Source organism: Bison bison, unplaced genomic scaffold (genome assembly GCF_000754665.1).
Source record: "Bison bison bison isolate TAMUID 2011002044 unplaced genomic scaffold, Bison_UMD1.0 scf7180017864068, whole genome shotgun sequence".
Lineage (NCBI taxonomy): Eukaryota > Metazoa > Chordata > Mammalia > Artiodactyla > Bovidae > Bison > Bison bison.
Window position 1 is genome coordinate 5394811 of NW_011494640.1, and position 14308 is coordinate 5409118.

The following is a 14308-nucleotide window of genomic DNA, read 5'->3' on the forward strand; positions in this document are numbered from 1 at the left end:
GTTAAATAAGCAGGGTGACAATATACAGCCTTGACATACTCCTTTTGCTATTTGGAACCAGTCTGTTGTTTCATGTCCTGTTCTAACTGTTGCTTCCTGACCTGCATACAACTTTCTCAAGAGGCAGATCAGGTGGTCTGGCATGCCCATCTCTTTCAGAATTTTCCACAGTTTGTTGTGATCCACATAGTCAAAGGCTTTGGCATAGTCAATAAAGCAGAAATAGATGTTTTTCTTGAACTCTGTTGCTTTTTCCATGATCCAGTGGATGTTGGCAATTTGATCTCTGGTTCCTCTGCCTTTTCTAAAACCAGCTTGAACATCAGGAAGTTCACGGTTCACATATTGCTGAAGCCTGGCTTGGAGAATTTTGAGAATTACTTTACTAGCATGTGAGATGAGTGCAATTGTGTGGTAGTTTGAGCATTCTTTGGCATTGCCTTTCTTTGGGATTGGAATGAAAACTGACCTTTTCCAGTCCTGTGGCCACTGCTGAGTTTTCCAAATTTGCTGGCATATTGAGTGCAGCACTCTCACAGCATCATCTTTCAGGATTTGGAATAGCTCAACTGGAATTCCATCACTCCACTAGCTTTGTTCGTAGTGATGCTTTCTAAGGCCCACTTGACTTCACATTCCAGGATGTCTGGCTCTAGGTCAGTGATCACACCATCGTGATTATCTGGCCCTTACAAATAGCTGTGAAAAGAAGAGAAGCGAAAAGCAAAGGAGAAAAGGAAAGATATAACCATCTGAATGCAGAGTTCCAAAGAATAGCAAGAAGAGATAAGAAAGCCTTCTTCAGCGATCAATGCAAAGAAATAGAGGAAAACAACAGAATGGGAAAGACTAGGGATCTCTTCGAGAAAATCAGATACCAAAGGAACATTTCATGCAAAGATGAGCTCGATAAAGGACAGAAATGGTATGGACCTAACAGAAGCAGAAGATATTAAGAAGAGATGGCAAGAATACACAGAAGAACTGTACAAAAAAAAAAAAAAAAGTTACTCAATTGGTTGGTGATTTCCAGTTGCCTATGCGCATAGATCAAGAGCTGCAGATATTCAGAAACCAACACAGGCCACGGCTCTGGGATTAGGGGGTTTACACAATCCTGAATCTTCTGGCAGGTAGTAAATAATTGGCCTTTCTCCTTTCCTGCCTGTTTCTCCGGATGCCAAAGGTCAATACGATGTCTATAAAACACAAAAAGCAAGCAGCAATCTAAATACTGCTGAGAAAATGATTCTCAATACTACTTCTCAGCATCTGAAAGGATTTTTGTCCTTGGTCTATCAGTTTCTATTAATAACAAGAGTTCACCTTGCGGCATTTACTTTTGAAATATGCTAAAGCTACCTTTTTAATTTTTAAAACTAATTTATTTACTTTAATTGGAGGCTAATTACAATATCGTGGTGATTTTATTGTTACATTGTTGTAATTATTAAGCTAGTTGCAAGTTAACTTACCTGTATATGACTTTAACATTATTAAAGCTTATAAAATAACATACAACAGCCACAATGGTGAATTTTGTGTTTGCTAGCAGGCAGTCCTCCACTCCATAGTCCATAGTTTCCTTTCTTTGCACAGTTACGATAATTGCCCCATCCTAAGCAATAAACACACTCCTTCTGTCTCAGATGACCACGCCTGGCTTTAGCAGTGAGCTGGATGTTTTATCAGTACAATCTTGGCAAAGTTGCAATCAGCAGCTTTCATGAAATGCTTTGGTTTTGTCTCTCTGATTTGGCCTTGGGGATGATCGTAAACTTTCTGTCAGATTGAATTTCATTACCCCAAATTAAAGTACAACTGAATTTTAACTAGTCTTACTAAGCTTTTTTTGTATGGTGTGATGGGTTTTATGGAAAAATAACTCCTTAGGCTTTGAAATCTACATATAATAAACAGTGCTGTGTTAAAATAGTTCTTATTTTAAAAAAAAATTATTTAAGGCATGTGAGATCTTACTTCCCTGATCAGGGACTGAACCCGTGCCCCCTGCAGTGGAAGCTTGGAGCCTTAACTACTGGACCAGGAGGGAAGTCCCAGTAGTCTTATCTTTATCAGATATCTTTGCACCATTCATATTATACATGTCACTCAAAATCAACTCTCTAGACCTGAAAAATGTATTAACTATAAGATTTTAAACAAATCTAATAATTGAAAGTGAAAATTCATGGAATGTCTTAACTGTTTCCCTGTTCTGAGAACTTGGAATCATTTATGAGAAAGGTGGCCAAAACATGGACAAGTTTCAAATATTTTACTTTGAAGAATATATATGAAACCACAAACCTTTAAAATAAAGACAGGTGAGTTCCTTTCTCTTTTTCCCAAAAGGAGGTTCTAGAGAAGGTATTCTTTCTTCTCTTGCATGAAAAATCAGGGTGGGAGATGTTGAGATGAATCCCCAGCAGTACAGACATGAGGCTAGCAGGGAAAACCTCCTAGAAAAAGTAAGGGCATCAAACCTTTAACAACCCTATTTGAGGAAAACAGAAACTTGTAAAGAATCCTTCAATCTGTGCATGCATGCTAAGTCGCTTCAGTCATGTCCAACTCTTTGCAAGTCTATGGATTGTAGCCTGCCAGGCTCCTCTGTCCATGGAATTCTCCAGGCAACGATATTGGAGTGTGTTGCCATGCCATGCTCTCCTTCGGGGGATCTTCCCAACCCAGGGATCAAACCCATGTCTCCTGCATCTCCTGCATTGACAGGTGGGTCTTTATCACTAGCGCCACCTGGGAAGCCCAAAGAAGGCCTCTAGGAAACTACAACTGCTCAAAAAAAAAAACAAAAAAAAAAAACAGGCTGGCACTGTGGACAGGAGGTGAGGGCAAACCTGATAAAGACAAACTTACAGATGACACAGAGGAAGAATCAGTCAGGAAAGTGCCTGGTTTAGGAAACACATGAAGGGCACAGTTAGCTAGATCTAGATACTGGCCAGCTTTAACTAAGAGGGTTTCCAAACCTTCAGGATGCAGACATGGAGAAGCTACCTCCTCAAGGAACAAGGAGCAGTCATCACAGGGATTCTCCATGTGCAACACACCTGGATGAATACAAGTGCAGGATGCAAGGCCTTCTGGCAGGTGAGATGAAAGTGTAAGTCACTCAGTTGTGTCCGACTCTTTGCAACCCCATAGATTCTATATGGGATTCTCCAGGCCAGAACACTGGAGTGGGAAGCCATTCCCTTCTCCAGGGGATCTTCCCAACCCAGGGATCAAACCCAGGTCTCCCACATTGCAGGTGGATTCTTTACCAGCTGAGCTACCAGGGAAGCCCTGGCAGGTGAGGCGGGGCGGCGGGGGTGGGGATACCTTAAATAAGAATACAGTGGCTGAGATGAATACATACAACTGGTTCTTCCCAATAAATGCACAGCTGTGTCACTCTGGTCTAGTCAGCCTTGCACCAGCACTCAAAGAACCTTCCAAGATAACTTTAAATTTCCAACCTTCCCTTTCCCCACCTCCTCAACCACTTAAACTATCCATATCCATGGGCTCCAGGAACCTATCCATTGGGTCCTTGTGCACGTGTGCTGCTGTAGCAAACTCTGCCAGAACATCAGGCTCCATCACCATTTCCTGGTTATTGCCAGTTTTACCCTACTTGAGTATTTACCTTGTTTCAGACTGTCAGCCTGCCCCACTCACAAATGTGTGTCTGCCACTCTGTTTAGGTCTTGACTTTCTAGATTCCTGGTCTCAGAACAATGAATATTATTTCTGGATGAAGACTGATGCCCACATGTGACCACTTGCTTTTTTTAGAGTTACCAGTGATGCCATATAAATCCCCACCTGGTCCCCAGGGAAATGTGACCTGGTCAGAAGGCAAATGTACCTACCGGAGGAAGTGCAGTCTCCAGATCAGAGGATCATAGGTGATAATAGAGATGAGCCAAAATGACTTACAAATAGATGAGAAAGGAAGAGAAGCTAAAGGCAAAGGAGAAAAGCAAAGATATACCCATTTGAATGCAGAGTTCCAAAGAATAGCAAGGAGATATAAGAAAGCCTTCCTCAGGGATCAATGCAAAGAAATAGAGGAAACCAATAGAATGGGAAAGACTAGAGATTTCTTCAAGAAAATTAGAGATACCAAGGGAAAATTTCATGCAAAGATGGGCTCAATAAAGGACAGAAATGGTAGGGACCTAACAGAAGTAGAAGATATTAAGAAGAGGTGGCAAGAATACACAGAACAACTTTACAAAAAAGATCTTCATGACCCAGATAATAACGATGGTGTGATCACTCACCTAGAACGAGACATTCTGGAATGCTAAGTCAAGTGGACCTTAGGAAGCATCACTACAAACAAAGCTAGTGGAGGTGATGGAATTCCAGTTGAGCTATTTCAAATCCTAAAAGATGATGCTGTGAAAGTGCTGTACTCAATATGCCAGCAAATTTGGAAAACTCAGCAGTGGCCACAGGACTGGAAAAGGTCAGTTTTCATTCCAATCCCAAAGAAAGGCAATGCCAAAGAATGTTCAAACTACCACACAATTGCACTCATCTCACATGCTAGCAAAGTAATGCTCAAAATTCTCCAAGCCAGGCTTCAACAGTATGTGAACTGTGAACTTCCATATGTTCAAGCTGGATTTAGAAAAGGCATGGGAACCAGAGATCAAATAGCCAACACCCATTGGATCATCAAAAAAGCTAGAGGGTTCCGGAAAAACATCTACTTCTGCTTTATTGACTATGCCAAAGCCTTTGACTGTGTGGATCACAACAAACTGAAAACTCTAAGAGACAGAGATGGCTTGCTGATAAGATTAAAGTGTCCCTTTGCATAACATTAGGAGGTGACTAATTTGATCCTAGCAACGTAAACCATGGAAACCATTCAGCGTATTTGTGGGTTCAGCAGAGGATATTGTAATAACAGCTGAAAACAGATAACGTAAACCATGGAAACCCTTCAGTGTATTACAGTATCCTCAGCAGAGCGGTAATAACAGCTGAAAATAAAAGGATTCCTGGGGCTTCCCTGGTGATCTAGTAGCTAAGACTCTGGGCTCCCAATGCAGGGTGACCAGGTTTGATTCCCAGTGGAGGAACTAGATTCCATACACCACAACTAAGAGTTGCATGCCACAGCTAAGACCTGGAATAACCAAATGAATAAAAATAAATATTTTTGAAAAAGAAGAAGAAGAAGGATATTTGTTCCCTGGGAAGCAGAAAAAAGCAAAGGCCAACACCAAAGAAGCAAAGGGGCCTTGATTACTGTAATATCCTGATCCACTCAACAAGTACCTCCCACAAGCTGAGATATTCACAAGGCTGCCACAGTATTATCACTGTATTCAATGAATGTCTACCATGTGCCAGAGTACTATGTAAAATGTTTATACTTAGCTACCTGGAAAAATAAGACAAAATTGCAGGGCAATTAGGCTTTTGAGCCACAACTTCTGAGACTGTACTCTAGGGCCTGTGAGCCTCAACTACTGAAGCCCATGTGCCTAGAGCCTATGCTCTGCAAAAAAAGAAGCCACTGCAATGAGAAGCCTGTGTACCACAAGGAAAAGTAGCCCCCGCTCAGCGCAACTAGAGAAAGCCCGAGTGCAGCCATAAAGACCCATTGCAACTAAAAATAGTAAATAAGTAAATAAAATTAATTTTAAAATAAAACAACATCCCACTTAAGAAAAAAGAAAAATAAGACAGAATCCCTATGTTTGTGAAGCTCACAGTCTTTTAAGGAAAACAGATATGTAAGCAAATAGTTTTAATACTATGAGTTAAGAGGTTTAATTCAAAGTGTCATGGAAATCCAGAGGAGGGAGTCTAATCTTCCCAGAAGCATCAGGGAAAATTCTCATAGGCAGCGCCCCTAGAAATTAATAAGGATTCATCCATTCAACTAGCTGGACTTCCATTCATTCATCATGGATGTGTGGAGCACTTTTGATCTTTCTACTGAACAAGACAAGGTTCCTCCCTGAGTGGTACTTATTTAATCCATTCCTGTGGGAGGGAGTGGATGACATTACCAGGAGAAACACAGAATGTTCCCTTCAGACCACCCAATATCCACCCTCTGGCCTCATTTCCTCTCCCACATATATTTTCTGACTGAGACCAGAGTGCCTTGACCTCTCAAACGGGAGCATTTTAATCCTTTTGGTAAGTACAGCTCTCACCATGACACAGAATTGCCAGTTCGTTTCTTCCCATCTCAGTGAGAATAATTCTGGAAGTGCAGGATCAGATAAAATCAAGTTTCTGAAAATGCAGAGCTGAGAATCAATTTCAAGCAGAAATAGAAGTGAGTCATGGGACACCCAGGCTGCCATGAGCTTTCCTTACCTTCTTTCACCAGTGGAAGTCTTTCTGCCAGTGCAACAAGTTCTCTTTTCTAGGATAAAGTACATGGAAGAGCAGCAGGAGTTTCTTCATGAATTGTAGGAAGAACTCCCGATACCCAGCATCTAACAGAAGTGAAGCCAGACATGTACTCCACTTTGATTTCTCCCTACACCCTGAGTCTTCAGACCTGGGGCCCCTTCTGTGGTGCCTACAGCCAGTATCGCACTGTGATTCAGGGTGCCGAGAATGCTGGGGACTCTCTAGGGTGGCCACTTCCTGAAGGAACACTCAGCACCCTCTGTCCAAGAAGGAAGTGGGGGAACAGGGCCAGCTCCTCCCCTTCTGTGCATAGAGGCTCCTCTGCAAAGAGACACACGTGCTCTGCACCCCATATGGTATTGGGACCCCCCTTCATAGTGCCTAAAGGTAAGAAGTGAAAATGTCTCTAGAGAAAGCTAAAATATTTCTCACCCTAACATTAGGGAAAAATTCTAACCACTGGAACCAGTGGTTTCAAACCAGACTAACCTTCAAAGATCTCAGATTACGCCTTTCGAAATGACCACAATTTCATAACAGAGGCAAGAGAAAGACAGTTAGAAACTTCTGCAAAGCACAGTTGGTACCACTGTGAAAACTCATAGTTCCTGTTTGCCAACACGTCTGCTTTAAATCTCTCAAGCAATTAATTGCATTGCAAGTGTTATGTGTCAACTTTTCCTTATGTTTAGAGTTTTCATTTTTAAAATTTATTCAAATCATGCATGCATGCAGTCAAAACTGAAAAATGCAGACAGACCTAAAAAGCAAGATTTTTAATTCCTTATATTCCTGCCACTTGAAGATAACCTCTGTTGGCACTTCAGTGTATAGACATTTTTCTGTGTTTAGGTGGATCTTGGTGTAAGCCTCTCAACACACATTCCATGCCGCACCATTGTGGAACATTCACACAGTTTTTTTGGGATTTGCCCACTCTCAGCCCCCACGTAGATCCTAATTTGACTAAACGAAAGTACGATCACCTCATGCTCTTGCCACAGTGTTTTAAGGACCAGCATCTAACCCAGACCTAAGTCATCAATACAAAGCTCTTCCCTGACCACAAGGAAAGTCACGTGATCAAGATGATCCAGTTAGAGGGAAGCCTAGGACTCTTGCTAAAGGGTGGGGCAGAGGTAGGGGGGACACTCACTCACTCCTCTGGGTTTGGACTCAGAGACCTGGGAGCTATTGGCAGCTCTCTTGCCTCCACCAGACAAACCAGCTCTCAGGGGAAGTAGATGCTTCAGAGGTTAAAAAAGAGAGAGAAAAAGAAATTAGGTTTTCAAAGAGCTTTCAGAGCTGCTAAGTTAAGATAACACCCAAATCTGTCTTACTTCTGGAGTCACTAGGTAGATGAACCAATAAATTTGCTTGTTGAAATCAGTTTAAATTGAATTTTCTGTGACTTGTAACTGAGTGTATCCATCTCGATATTTTTATAAAAGCGAGGCCATATTGAACATACTGCTTATAACTTCCTATTTAAAAATATGTCATAATCATCATTCATTTTCAAGATAAATATGCTTTTACAAAATTATTAATTGCTTCAGAGTAAACTGTTGTATGGGCAAATATTAAATTAAATATCTAATCCCTTATTGTGAGGTATTTATGTCATTTCTAGGTTTTTCCATGTTATATAAACAATTCTGTGTTGAGTCTCCTAAATATTAGAAAACACAGTTATTTCCCCAGGACACGTTTCTAACGTAGGATTTCTGAATCTGTCCTTTTTGACAGATTTTTGATTCATATTGCCAGATGGCTCTCCCAAAAGGTTATTTTATTTATATTTCAACCAACAGAGCATGAGAATGCCAAAAAAGCTCCCTCGCTTCTCCCAGCCCAGAACACTCAACATACATAAAGTTTCAACACAAAGACTCTGTGTGATAAATAGTAATCCATTGCTGTTTTAATTTGCATTTTTAAAAACCATATACAGAGCTTGGAGGATTTTTCCCTTATATTTATTTGCTTACAGTATTTCTCCTTTTCTGAGTTGTCACTGATATCCTTTGCCCATTTCAACTAGAGCATTTCTTTATTTCTTCCATATGTGTAGGAGCTATTAATATACTGAGATTACTAAGCATTGACCTATTATATATGTTGCAAATAGTTTTCACGGCACACCACGTGCCTTTTCACTCGCATATGGTATTTTTGATGGTTCTGAAGTTTTGAATTTTCGATTATCAATCCTTCCCTTTGCTGTTTCTGCCCTTTCTGTGTCATTCTTTAATCAGAGAACTTGCAGTCCTCCAGCCTCAGCCTCTGCTCATAAAAATGATCTGGCATGATCACGCTGATGCTCAGGGTGCCCGAGATTCTGTCCCGTTGGGAGGCAGTCGGGAAGCTGTCTGCATCCCTCCATCCCTGACTGCTTCTTCCTGCCTCCCTCGAAGACGTGGTTTGTGATTAAAGTACAGCCGACAGCGTGAGAGCTGATGAGATGCGTGCAGCATCAAGGTTGTTGTCTTTAGAAAGGGAAATGTGTTCTCCTTAGATTTTTGCTTCTTGCTTAGGTTGGAGTGAATTACTGACAGTAATCCTACAAATGAGTACAATACCTAGGAAGTTCAGAACTACAAGCCAGGAGGCTCCAGGGTCCCCGACACTGGGGAATGTCTGTATCTCCTAGACTATTAACACTTAAAACTGGACTGTTTTGTAAATGAGAAATGAACTTTTGTTAGGTGTGAGCCACTGTATTGGGTCTTTATTAGTCAAACCCATATTCTAAATTAAATGGTAATGCGTGACCCCATTTTACACACATACATACACAGACTCAATGCACATGAATTTGAGTTAACTCCGGGAGATGGTGAAGGACAAGGAAGCCTGCAGTGCTGCAGTACATGGGGTCACAGACTCGACACAACTGAGCAACTCAACAACAATACACAATCACTCACACCAGCATAAGAGAAGATAAAGAAAATGACATATCAAACTGTTAACAGTAGTTCAGGGAATGAGACTGTTGGAATTTGCCGGTGGGGGCGGATTATGAATTTTTAATCCAGGTTGTTTTGACTCAATAACTTACATTACCCAAGGTGGTTAAACACTTTCTTTTAACAGCTCCTTTTCATGTAAAGTCACAGCCCTAGACAGAATGGGTGGAAGAAAAGTGTAACTGAGGAAAGGGTACAAGAATATGACAGGTGGAATAGTCTAATTCTAACAGAATTGGTTGAGTCTGGAACTATATCTTTAATAATGAATGGAGAAGGCAATGGCACCCCACTCCAGTACTCTTGCCTGGAAAATCCCATGGATGGAGGAGCCTGGTAGGCTGCGGTCCATGGGGTTGTTAAGAGTCGGACACGACTGAGCGACTTCACTTTCAGTTTTCACTTTCATGCGTTGGAGAAGGAAATGGCAACCCACTCCAGTATTCTTGCCTGGAGAATCCCAGGGACGGGGGAGCCTGGTGGGCTGCCGTCTATGGGGTTGCACAGAGTTGGACAGGACTGAAGCGACTTAGCAGCAGCAGCAGTGTATTTTATAACTACTATGGACCAATATTCAATGATATCATCATATTTCTTTTTAGATTTCCATTTTTATCTTTTTTAAAGGTTACCAGGACTTTCTACTGGATTCTAAGATATAACATATAATATGTATCTCAGCAGGGCTTCTCTGGTGACTCAGATGGTAAAGAATCTGCCTTCAGTGTAGGAGATCTGGGTTCAATCCCTGAGGTGGGAAGATCCCCTGAAGGAGGAAATGGCAACCCACTCCAGTATTTTTGCCTGGGAAATCCCATGGACAGAGGAGCCTGGCAACTTACAGTCCATGCGGTCACAAGCAGTCAGACATGACTGTGTGACTAACACTTTCACTTTCACACATGTATCTCAATGCATAATGTTCTCCTTGTAAAATGAAAAACATTCCAAATCCTTTCAATATACATGTGACAAAAGTTCTTGTATTTTAAAAAAATTCCTTGTAAATTTTATTCATTCACCTGCACCTATAAATATTTAAATAAGCTATGTTTTTAAAATACGTATATTTGTCAATCTCTCACCCAAAGAACAGGGAAGCCTGGCATGCTGCAATTCATGGGGTCGAAAAGAGTCTGACATGACTGAGCGACTGAACGGAACTGAACTGAACACCCATAGAAAAAAATCCAGAAGGATACACAGCAAATTGATAATAATGGTTATTCTCCAGTAAGGGTATCAGGTTACCTTTGGGAGAAGGGAGAGCTAGAGGAAACCGACTTTTTTTTACTGAAGAGTAGTTGATTTACAATATTGTCTTAGTTTCTGGTATACAGCAAAGTGATTCAGTTTTGTATATATATTCTTTTTCAGATTCTTTCCTATTATAGGCTATTACAAGATATTGAATAAAATTCCCTGTGCTACATTGTAGGATCATTGTTATCTATTTTACATATAGTAGTGCATTTCTGTCAACCCCAAACTTCTAATATATCCCTCCTCTTGCCCCTTCAGTAGCCGTACATTTGTTTCCTGTGTCTATCAGCCTGTTTCTGTTTTGAAAATAAGTTCATTTGTATCATCGTAAAATTTTTTTTAGGTTCTACACATAGTAACCTCATATGATATTTGTCTCTGTCTGACTTACTTATGATAATCTCTAAGTTCATCCATGTTGCTGCAAATAGCATCATTTCACCCTTTTTACAGATGAGTAATATTCCATTGTGTACATACACCATATCTTCTTTACCCATTTATCTGTCTGTGGACACTTATGGCGCTTCCATGTCTTGGCTATTGTAAATGGGGCTGTTATGAACATTGGGATGCATGTATCTTTTAGAATTAAAGTATTCATTTTTTCTAGATTTATACCCAGGGGTGGAATTTCTGGATTCTATAGTAGTTCTATTTTTAGTTTTTTTTAAGGAATTTCCATACTGTTTTCCACAGGGGTTGCACAAATGTACATTTCCACCAACATCTGACTTTTTGTTGGTTTATATTGCTTATATTGTTTGTACTTTTATAATGAGGCTGAATTCATATTTTGAGTGCATAATGGAAAACAGTACAAAAGTTTTAAACAAAGATTAAGAAAAATAAACCAACAAATTCTTTAAATGAAGAATCTATAGCTTATAGATTTTCCAGGACTGTGTTTTAGCAGTTTGATAAGATATTAGATGATTTCCACTGCATATAACAGAAAACTCCAATGCAAACAGACTTGACTGTCCTCAAGATCTTTTTCTCACCTAACAAGGAAGCATCCTTGTTGGCTCCAAGGTTGGTTGGAGCCTGGCTCAGCGTGGTTGTCAGGATCCAGGGTCTTTCTGTCTTTGCTTCGTCATCCTCTTCGTGTTGGCAGTTTGGCCTCATTCTGGTTCCCCTCATAAGATGACCGCAGCGATTCCTGGCATCATATCTAGACATCACAACATCCGGAGAAAGAAAGGGGCCTCTCTTCCTGTGTCTTCTTAGGACAGAGATACTGTTCCCAGAACTCTCAGACCCAATTTCCCTCCAGCCTCACGGCCAGAATGGAGTCACAAACCCTTTCCTGAACCCATCTTTGCAAGAAGAGGGGAATTACCCTTTGACTGATCATCAATCATGAGAGATAAACATACCAGAACTGAAACTAGCAATGAGCCTTCCAAAGACATCTGTTCATTCCTGCAAGTCACGTGGCGTGGCCAAGAGAAAATAAAAAACGAACTATCTGTTCATGGGTATGTTCATAGATCAGAAAAGTTAATATTGTTAATTTCTCCCCAAATTTATCTATGTGGTCAATGCAATTCTGAACAAAACTTAGCAGGCTTTTTAAAAACAGAAATTCTAAAATTCTTTTTTATTTTTACTTTAAATTTTTAAAAATTCTTTTTAAAAACAGGAAGTTGATTCTAAAATTTATGTGGAAAATCCAAGGACCTAGAGTACACAAAACAACTTTGGAAAAGCAAAACAAAGTTGAAGAAATAACACTACTGAATTTTTTTTAACATCATGTTATTTATACTGACTTCAGTTAGGTTGTTAAGATTTTTGTTCTAAGATTTTTTAGATGTGGATCATTTTTAGTCTTTATTGCTTGTTTTATGTTTTGGTTTTTTGGTCTCAAGGCCTGTGGGGTCTTAGTTCCCCGAACCAGGGATTGAAACTACATCCCCTGCATTCGAAGGCAAAGTCCTAACCACTGGACCACCAGGGAAGTCCCAACACTGTTGAATTTTAAGACTTACTATAGGAGCTACAATAATTAAGATAATGTGAGATGAGTGTGCCAGTAGACCTAGACATCAGTGGAACAGAGTAGAGTCCAGAAAAAGACTCATACATATGTGGCCATTGATTATTGACACAGATGTCAACATAAATCAAAAGTAAATGGAAAGTATCTTCAATAGTGCTGCAGTATTTATTTATTCATTTATAAAAATAATGAACTTTGACTTGTACCCAGAATCATAAACAAAATTCAACTTGAATGGATCATAAACCTGAATATAAAACCAACAACATTACAACTTACAGGGGGAAAAAAAGGAGAAAAATCCTTGCCACCTTAGGTCAGGCAATTATTGCTTATATAGAACATGAGATGCTCAAACCATAAAATAAAAATTGCATAATTTTTTCTAGTATCTAAAACTTCTGCTCTCTGAACTCTTACAACTTAACAATAAAAAGACAAGTGTTTTTTTTTTTTTTTTTTTAAGGGCACAGTACACCACCCTGATGGCAGAAAGCAAAGAGGAACTGAAGAGCCTCTTGATGAAAGTAAAAGAGGAGAGTGAAAAGCTGGCTTAAAACTCAAGATTCAAAATACTAAGATCATGGCATTGGGCCATCTCTTCATGACAAGTAGATGGGAAACAAGTTCTAACTGTTCCTTCTTGACCTGCATACAGATTTCTTGGGAGGCAGGTAAGGTGGTCTAATATTCCCAACTCTTGAATAATTTTCCAGAGTTTGCTGTGATCCACACAGTCAAAGGCTTTGGCGTAGTCAGTAAAACAGAAGTAGATGTTTTCCTGGAACTATCTTGCTTTTTCCATGATCCAAAAGATGTTGGCAATTTGATCTCTGGTTCCTCTGCCTTTTGTAAATCCAGTTTGAACATCTGGAAGTTCAAGGTTCACATACTGTTGGAGCCTCGCTTGGAGAATTTTCAGCATTACTTTGCTAGTGTGTCAGATGAGTGCAATTGTGCAGTAGTTGAACATTCTTTGACGTTGCCTTCCTTTGAGATTGGAATGAAAACTGACCTTTCCAGTCCTGTGGCCACTACTGAGTTTTCCAAATTTGCTGGCATATTGAGTGCAGCACTTTCATAGCATCATCTTTTAGGATTTGAAATAGCTCAACAGGAATTCCATCACCTCCACTAGCTTTGTTCGTAGTGATGCTTCCTAAGACTCACTTGACTTCGCATTCCATGTTGTCTGGCTCTAGCTGAGTGATCACACCACTGTGGTTATCTGGGTCATTAAGATCTTTTTTGTATAGTTCTTCTGTGTATTCTTGCCACCTGTTCTTAATATCTTCTGCTTCTGTTTCATTCACTTCAGAATGAAAACCATAATCAAAGAAAACTAACCAAACTGATCACATGAATCACAGCCTTGTCTAACTCAATGAAACTATGAGCCATGCCATGTAGGCCACCCAAGATGGACATATCATGGTGGAGTGTTCTGATAAAACATGGTCCACTGGAGAAGGGAATGGCAAACCACTTCAGTATTCTTACCTTAAGAACCCCATGAACAATATGAAAAGGCAAAAATATATGACGCTGAAACATGAACTCCTTAAGTCGGTAGGTGCCCAATATGATACTGGAGAAGAGTGGAGAAATGACTCCAGAAAGAATGAAGAGATGGAGCCAAAACAAAACAATGCCCAGTTGTGGATGTGACTAGTGA

General features: G+C 40.1%; 1 protein-coding gene across 3 annotated transcripts in view; it reads right to left on the reverse strand.

Annotated features, from left to right (window-relative positions):
• Positions 1 to 6786, reverse strand: part of LOC104986435 — an 18093-nt gene extending 11307 nt beyond the window's left edge. For 2 of the 3 annotated variants that reach the window (XM_010837008.1, XM_010837007.1), the window contains exons 1-3: positions 6355 to 6786; positions 2311 to 2462; positions 1012 to 1199 (exon numbers count right to left, since the gene is read on the reverse strand). The gene's annotated coding sequence lies outside the window, so the exon portion shown is untranslated. Of the gene's footprint in view, positions 1 to 469; positions 499 to 1011; positions 1200 to 2310; positions 2463 to 6354 lie in introns of those variants that run through there. The other variant, XM_010837009.1, reaches the window with a different exon arrangement.
• Positions 6787 to 14308: the final 7522 nt, after the last annotated feature.